Here is a 9,505-nt window from a genome sequence, read left to right on the forward strand (position 1 = left end):
AGTTGAGTTTTATAAATAGGTCTGTTACATCTTGATATTAAGCATTATTTCTATAAGACGACCATCTCTATATAAGACCAAAGTTTCTAAAATCTTGGATAGTCATCAGAGAATTATTTTTACTGCGAAATTATCGCACGACTGTAATTCAATATCAAAAACAGATCGCGCGATTGAAAAGCATTTTTTGTCCTATAATTAGGGAAAAAAAATTTTCTTATGAGGTAATTCTCCCACTTTCCTAGCGTGCCTTCGTGGTGAAATGGTTCTGCACGCTGGGCCGGTATTTCAGAGGTCCGTGGTTCGATTCCCGGCGAAGGCAGTTGCTAATTTTTCATCTCTACGGCTTCCCAAAAAAATCTTAATGTCTCTACAGTGGCGCCCGAAGTAAAAAGGTGTTGGATGAGGTATATCCACACCCAGGATTTAGTGTTTGGGTCCCCTTAAAAAAAAGTCGTCTTTTAAAAAAGGGGAGTAATATAAGGTATTTCTTCCGCTTTCCTAGCGTGTCTTCGTGATGTAGTGGTTATGCACACTGGGCCAGTATTCCAGAGGTCCGTCGTTCGATTCCCGGCGAAGGCAGTTGCTAAATTTTCATCTTTCCTGCTTCCAAAAAAATACGTAATGTCTCTATACCCAAATTTAAAAAAAAATTCGTTTCCGTAATTAAAAATATATATATATATATATATATATATATAATTTTACCTATATTTATAGTAGGGTTTGTAATCTGTAAGTAATTATACATGTAATTTATACATTTTTTATAAAAAAATATATGTGTAACAGACCTATTTAAGTGTAATTGAACTATTTTATTCACGCCATGAACTCATGAACTGTAACCGAACTATTTTATTTAAAACGCCATCTCGTGGCGATATGAAAAAAACGTCAGTCGACCTCCAGCCGCCATGATGATAGCTTACTATGTTATGTTATTCTCAATGTTTGATGTTCCATTTGGTACAAGTTTCATTTTTATGTAAATTTCTTTTGTTTGTAACCGTTCCTGTGTGCTCTGTTAATAAATCCTTTTAAAGCTAGCCGGCATTTGTGTCTATTGAGGAACGGCTACATCACAAATATTTATTTATAATCTCAGAACTTATGGTCACTTTCAGAAGTGGTCGTTTGAGAGGCGATATTCTATATATTTATTTACTAATACTCTCAGATTTAAAATTTGTTTATATTCTCAGAAATATTGGACAGAAGGTGGTCGTCACATACATGCAAAATTTTACATTTCATTAAAAATGAATTCATCATTATTTAACTATTAATTAATTAGATAAAGAAAAAATTATGAAATAGTACTGTTTATTACGGAATAATGTAGGAAGTTCTGCAGAAATATATTCTTTCCCGTCATTGCACATTGTATCCGGCAAACTACTAGTTCCTCGTATTCTTCCGCAAGTCCGTAAACGTCTGTCTGATTTGAAACGAAATCCAAAATGGCTGCGCCATGAGGTTTACTTGTATGGATATTTTTTGTTGCACGAAAGGTAAGTTCACTTGCAATACTTGTATGTTTACTTCTTTTGCTTTTCGAATTTATGTTATTTATGTCATTTTGACAGTTAAATGTGTTAGCTATCACAGCTTTATGAATTATCATCATTCTGTCGTGAATTACGTGTATATCTAAATGGCAGGCTGTCTTTTCAAATATCTAATTTGCCCTGCTCTCCAAATGTTTATGACTGAATTTTTTTTTTAGTCTAGTTTATGCATTCAGTTTCAAAATAATATGTGTGATCATATTGCTTATTATTTTATTGCAGCAATAAATTTATGTTAAATAGTTTGAATAGTTGTATAAAAATAAGAGTTTGCATTGTTTTGTCCAAATTATGTATGGTTGAAACATCATCTTTTTGGGGGTACTGTTCTCTTATCGGGACCAGAATCGGAAATGTATGAACCTGTGTTTGTAAGAATGTGTATATGTAGACACATACACATACAAGCATACATAAATACATTTCTGAACCCGGCCCTGATAACAGAACAGTATCTTTTTTGAATATTTTATAAAAGGATTAAGCATTTTTCAAACTGCATATCATTTTAAGATTCGACTTGCAGGAAGACAAAATATGGTCATTCAATCAAATGCTTATGATTGCTTTTAATATTTTCTCATAAATATTGTTTGCATTTTTATTGTATTTTAGATACTTTAGTTATGTAAAGTGAACATGAGAATATTAGGAAAGCTGAAGAATATGAATAGCTACCATAATACATGTATTTTTTCATCCAGCCCATTGTTTTAGAAACCAATGCACCTTTATTATATGCTGCTTATTTTATAGTTATATGCAGTTTAATTTTATGTTCATGTTACTGTAGTATTGTCATTATAATAAAAGTATTGGGATAATTTTTGTTGAATCTTGCAAGTTGTCTAACATTCAGAATTATTACTACCGAATTTTACTGATAGGTTTTTTTGAGTTGACATAATCTGTGTGATAAATAAAATAAACTGGTGTTTAAATTATATGCATTTCTCATAATGTTTCATTGAAAGTGAGATGTAAATATAAATGCTATCCAGAAAAGTGAATTCTTTTTGCCTGAAATAACAAACTGTACTAAATGATTAATGTTTATATCATTTTAGAAATGCCAATATTAAAGTTTCTCCCCCTTCTCTTCTTTGATTTTGAAATAATTTATAATAAAATAATATATGCATAAGTGTAATTAATGTAAAGTGTCATTCAATAATATAATTTATTTTTACTGATATTTTTATATTTCTTATCTGGGTTTTTCTTTTGGTGTTAGAAAGAGGAAAAGACTGTAATGTTTTAATTAAGAAAATAATTAAAACATTACAGTCTTTTAAATAACACAATTACAGTAAAGTTTATTGAAGCAATCAGTACTGTATGATCGCCAGTGATTGAGTAATGTTAAAATGCATTGTTCATAAGGAAATTTGCTTATCTTTGTGCTATTTTTATTTTGATACAAGCTGAAATTTGAATTATTTCCTGAATCATTAATCAAGCCAATATATATAACCTACAAATTTTCATACAAAATTATTTCTTTGAGCATATTATAAAAAGCTCATTTAATTTTATTATTTGTACAAATTTTAGACAAAAATAGCATGTAACAGTTAAAGATTTATTGAAGCCTACTTGTTACTTGTGGGAACAAAGAAGTGTGAAAGATATTGTCACATTAGCGAACATGACAATCATTGATGCTTAGTTTAGTAATTTAATAATATACCGAGAAATGCTGGGAACTTTCAGAAGTGGACATTTCGGAAATGATGGGCTTCATAAGAAATTTACATGTTTTTATTATTTATTTTTTAGTTAAGATTTTAGATGTTCATGTGAAAGAATTCTGTTTAATTATATGTGAAGGAATTGTTATAAGTTTGGTATTTAAAAAAATGAAGTAATAGTATGCAGTTATCTTTTTATTATACATATATTACTATATATTTCGGTTTTGAGGACCGTAAAAAATCGCCAAACTATTGTTGATGCCAGTGCTGCCAAAAATAATTGTGGCAACCCTAACTCAAGAAAGGAAGTTCAATAGTAAATAGCTTTCTAAATATTATTGTTTTAATTTAGATGAAAGATTAATTTCATATAATACTTTTTTATTATTATAATTTATGTAAAAAAGGCTAAACATGACTGAATGGAAGCATAAGAGTAAATAACTATTTCAGATCATTATTATAATTTATATATGTAAAAAAAAAAGCTAAACATAACTGAATGGATTCCTGCATCGCTATCGAGTTATCGCTAAAACATAATTTCATCTCATTGGTTGTTCAAACATAATTTTCTATAATGAATGATGCTTTTTCTTTGACAAAATTCTTGGTAAAGTGCAGAATCGCCCACTTATTTGTTTGGCGCTTTTTAGAAGGGTAAAAACAATTGGAATTTTTGTCACTTTTCTTTTACTTTTTAAGTGAAAATAGGTCGATGTGTAAATAAATAAAGTCAAGGGTGTGCGCAGTGCCATTTTTGTGCAATTCTGGGATTTTTTTTAAGTGAAAATAGGTCGATATGTACATGGATACCAAGTATGTGCAATGCTTAAAAACGCGTTCTTAAAACAATTCTTAAGTTGTTAAATCCATAGGATATCAAAAAAGATTTAAAATCAAAAAAGGATTTAAAAATTAAACTAGTATTTCAATGGCGTCTTAAGAAATATAGAACTATCTAAACCTACGCAATTTGAAATCAGCGCGTAGCTAGATTTGGCGCTGTTAAATGGGCGCGTTTGCTACATTTGGCGCTTTTGCTCAAACATTTTCGCTGCAATTTTTTACGGCCCTCAAAACGGAATAGTACCTATATTTCTAATTCACTATGTAAATGTCAGTGCTAAACAATTGAGATACAATTGTCAGGGCAATCTTTTCTTATACATGAAAAATTCTGATATTTTCTGATCATCTGTCCTCACAGCTTATGCTGAAACTGCAAAAGTATGTACACGATAATAGCAAACTATGAATATGCATACCACACACATGTATTTACATGCTTTATATTTAATCTTTATTTCTGAATAGTATTCCGTTGGATGAAAAATATGTGAATATTGACCCAATATATATATATTTTTTGTGTGTGTGTGCATCCTAAAATTTTTTCTTGTTTCTTATAAAGTGCTTATTTGAATTACTACTTGTGAACAGAGTAGTAGATATGAACCATAAACTAACCATTTTGCCAATTTTCACAGCTTTGCAGATAGTCAGAAAGCACCAAAATTTGTAATAATGTAAGGTTTAAATGATGTTTTATACTTTTGTGTTAATTTTTCTATTCTAATTATTCTATTATTGTGTTATCAAACTTTCTGTAGGAATTTCAACTGGTTAAGATGTTATTACCATGGGGAGAAGAATTTGGTTTTGAAGCTTGAAAAAATTGCAGCTGAAGGATTTTGTAGAAGGTCAGTCAAACTGGTTTTAGTAAATTATAATTTAATTTTGCGTGAAGAATTCTCAAATTTATTTATCATAAGTGTCTAAAGGTCTAAATTAAATTCTGCTTGTTTTTGAAATTTGTCATGACATTCATTCTTTGATGATGATTTTTTTTTTTTTTTTTTTTTTTTTTTTTTTTTGTAAATGTACTAACTTATGTCCAGGCACATAATATTGCATTTAATGCCATACCTTAAATATTGTAAAATGTTAAAATAATACATTTCACTTAAAAATGTGGTTGTGACAGTAAATTTTCTGTTACATTTAATCATATCTATAAACACTGGTATACATCATTTTTCAATAATCTATATATTAATTTGTGCATTTTTTTACAACCAAGATCTGGCATATGACTTGCTTTTCAAACTGATAACATGGTGTAATGTAATTTAATGGTTAAAGTTTACTATGGAACAGGCAAAATTTAATAAATTATTCTTTGATAGAAATTTATTCATGTGTTCAGTGTGCCTCATCTCTTTAAATTGCTAAAGTACATTTTATGTACTTGCATTTAGGAATTTTGACTGATTTGATCAGTGTAATTTTGTTTCAGTTATTATAACATGCAAGGGAAAAAATTCATACATAGCTCCGTATTTAAAATTAGTTAATTAAAGTCCTTAATAAAGAGGGACGTTTTGTTGTTTGTAAAGGCGATAGAGTTTAATTCAAAAATATGCCACATTAAGGGTTACTTTTTAAACTAATTTAAAATTTTCATTACTTTAACATGTCCAATAATTGTTATTTAGAATGTTATTTTAACTCAGATATTGTAATAATATCAAAATTCTTTGCTTTTTGATAGGAAATCCAAATGTAAAACAAGAAAAGAAAAAAAATTAAAATGTAGAAGTATATTTCATAGCTCTAACAAATAAAAACAACACGGGCACTTTTTACTGTCTATCTGCATAGTGTGACATGTCCCATAAGACTGAGATTTGTATGGTCAAATCCATGTTTCAGTTAAAGGAAATGTATGCATAGTCTTCTCATTTTCACTTCGATTAAGGATTCTGTATATACTAGCATAAGAAATATATTAGTTAATGCAGTGTTATACATCAATATTTATAGACAATTATTGTGGCTATGTTTATTATAATCTTGTTCACTGTAATGGCTGAGTGCCTAAACCATCATGCTGTGTAAACAAAACTCGGATCTTCATCTCTGCATACTGCTCCACTAGTGTTTAAACCACTGAAATGGAGATTATGGTAGAACATCTTTGGTAAAAATTTACTCTACTGTAACCCTTGGCGAATTATTTCTTTTTTTATATCAAGATCGGCACCAATTTCAAGATGGCCGCTACACAAAACCAAAATAAGAAGTCAAAGACATACACAAACTCGGTGTCCATGTACACATCGACCTATTTTAACTTTAAAAAAAAAAAAAAAAGAGAACTGCACAAACTAGGCATTGTGCACTGCCTTAACTTTGTCCATGTACACATTGATCTATTTTCACTTTAAGAAAATCAGAAAGTTAAAAATATCATGTTTACCAGAAAAAAATTCGCCACTGTCTTAACACTCAGAGACAACCAAAAATACACAGAGAGGAATAAGTTACCAAAAATACATATTTCCTAACATAAAAACATTAAACAACAAATCTTTTAACAAAAACTAACACACAGAGACGAATAAATAAATAAAACGTCATTTTTTTAACATACCTTTTTTTTCACATGCAGACGTTTAGGCTACCGCCACCATCTCCTCCATCCTCCAAGTAAGCAATTCAATTAAATTTTTCGTCTCTTAGTCATCTCAGACATACTCAAACGATGGTACCCACACCAAAATAATAGCATGTTCAAAATACAAGACCATACCACTTCCGTGCAACCAAACACAGCAATTGAAAAGAATGGTAAGAACCAAAAACCTGGGTCCGTACAAAAGGTTTACTATTACAAAAAAAAAAAAAAAAAAAAAAAAATAGCCCAAAACTAAATTTATCACAACACGTTGGCAATATTTGCAGAAATAACTCCTTTTTATTGACAAAAAAAAGTTTCCCCCCCCCAAAGGCTATTTTCGCCAACATTATCAACATTAGGGTTACCTAAAAACTTACTTCATGCAATGGGCTTCCACATTTCACAAACAACCAATACCACTTTGCGATTTTTTTTCAGACAGAAACCAAGGTGTACCATACAGTAAAGATTAGCCACATCTTCATTTACTACTGTTACAACATAAAATATACTTCTTTGGTAGATTTCTGCAGTTAAATTCAAAAGTTTAAAATTGCATATTGCTTATCATGATCAGATTTTATTTTCTGCACGTAGCTAACAGTTACTTATGTGTACCCACACCAATTGTCAGGGCAATCTTTTCTTATACATGAAAAATTCTGATACTTTCTGATCACCTGCCCTCACAGCTTTAACTTATGCTAAAACTGCAAAAGTATGTACACGATAATAGCAAACTATGAATATGCATACCACACACATGTATTTACATGCTTTATATTTAATCTGTATTTCTGAATAGTATTCCGTTGGATGAAAAATATGTGAATATTGACCCAATATATATATTTTTGTGTGTGTGCATCCTAAAATTTCTTGTTTCTTATAAAGTGCTTATTTGAATTACTACTTGTGAACAGAGTAGGCAGATAAATATTACTAAATGCAGTTAATTATTTTTTACTTGCCAATCTCATGAGACAAGTTTTTTTTTTTTTTTTGCCCCTGCAAAACAACTTTACTTTGTTTTGCAAAATAAATTCATTCCCACTCTTTTTGGACTTGCCTACACATTAAATTAAAAATAGTTTTATGATTAGGTAAGATGTAATTATCATAATTTTGTTTCTCTCTTTATCTTGGCAACTTTATATATTGATTCGGTATCCAGGTTACCTACCAGTGGCTGATTGATAAAACTGCTTATATGTTCAGCTGGTTTTTTGAGTTTATTTGCTGCCATAAAAAATTTTAAAAGGCATCCCCCATGTTTATTTTACTATAATCGAATAATCAAATAATTGCTACTCTGTTTATAGGTACTAAATGTTAAAATATTTTAAATGCTTCCTTTAATTTGCATTCTAATAGTCATTTGTTTAAATTTAATTATGAATTATATTCACATATAGTAATTGTGGAGTTTTTCTTTACTTTAGGTGCTGTGAAAGCCAATGGCAGAGATCCAGTTTATCAAGAGTTCTTATATACATAAGAATACATGGATATAAGGTTGTTTTTCATGAATTTCAGAAAAGATTGAATTTCAGGATTGCTTTTCAGGAATAAAGAAAATGTGATAAATTGGATTAATAAAAACTCTTTTGAATTTTGAAAAGTGTTTTTCCTCTGTTAATCATAATATAGTGCCATAAATTTCTGAATGTTTTTATTTTTCATCCAAATAAATAAGTTTACAAAAATTTGTCATAGTAATAGATATTGCAGGATTTAGCATAATTATAAATATTTATTATAACAGATTTAGCTGAACTACTTTCTTAGTCTCTCTGCAGATGAAGTTACAAAGGTAAGTGGTTAGATATTTTTCTGTATTCCTCATTAAGTAATTTTATCTGGTAAATTACCATTACTTACATACTAAAGGTGAAAGAATAAGCTTTCCTTGAAAATACAAAAATTTTTAGACATTTAAAAAAATTGGTATACATAAAAAAGTTCTCAAATTGCCACATATGCGAAACTGAAAATGTTATATATGAAATAGTTCAGAAATATAAATATTTTCACTATTTTTTAACTATAATTCACTGCATTTGTTATATATAATCACAGTTTAAGGTAGCAGTGCTTTTCTCACCGTGATTTCTCATGTATTTTGATTCATAAATACACATACATAAATCCACGTATTATGATTTCTCTTTTGAGACCGACTAAAAAATGTACTAAACATTCTTGTTGGCATTGACAGTTGAATAAAAGCTCACCTCAAAATAAAATGAAAATAAATTTATGGAAAATTTTACACAGCATATATTGAGCAGAAAGAGTAAACTGAATATACTTAGAAGTATTAATTGGTAGAGTTGATTGCAGAATAAAGTGCCTTAATTGCATGGTAAACAGTAGATCTTTTGGAGTTTTTCTATGTTGCGTAAAATGCAGATTTAAATTTTTGATATCGATTGTCATATAAATGGCAATTACCGTTTTATTTTGCTCTGAAATGAATGGTTAGTAATAAAATTCTGGATGAGATAACCTTTAACATGTGCTAGAATTTACAAAGTTTAATTTGGTGCTGATTTCAACTGGTAAATTTCATTTTACTGAATTTTGCATAAAATAATACCAAAAATTTCATTTTACTGAATTTTGCGTAAAATAATACCAATGAACTATTGCAAATTATTTTCAGAACTTTTTTTTTTAATCCAAAAGGGCTATTAGTCTGGAAATGTGACTTCGTATCGTCAATCGTAAACTTGTTTCGCTTTTCATTCAAGTCTTGCCATTTGGCAAAATTTAAC

The 9,505-nt window shown here is 29.2% G+C and overlaps 1 long non-coding RNA gene across 1 annotated transcript; it reads left to right on the forward strand.

The window, feature by feature from the left end:
• Nucleotides 1-922: 922 nt before the first annotated feature.
• LOC146994983 (uncharacterized) lies at nucleotides 923-8,344 on the forward strand. The gene is made up of 3 exons (XR_015043414.1): nucleotides 923-1,514; nucleotides 4,879-4,968; nucleotides 8,171-8,344. It is a non-coding gene; the product is annotated as an uncharacterized LOC146994983 (long non-coding RNA).
• Nucleotides 8,345-9,505: the final 1,161 nt, after the last annotated feature.

This window comes from Stegodyphus dumicola, chromosome 10 (genome assembly GCF_044657685.1).
Source record: "Stegodyphus dumicola isolate Sdum_Otavi_A_Nest chromosome 10, ASM4465768v1".
NCBI lineage: Eukaryota > Metazoa > Arthropoda > Arachnida > Araneae > Eresidae > Stegodyphus > Stegodyphus dumicola.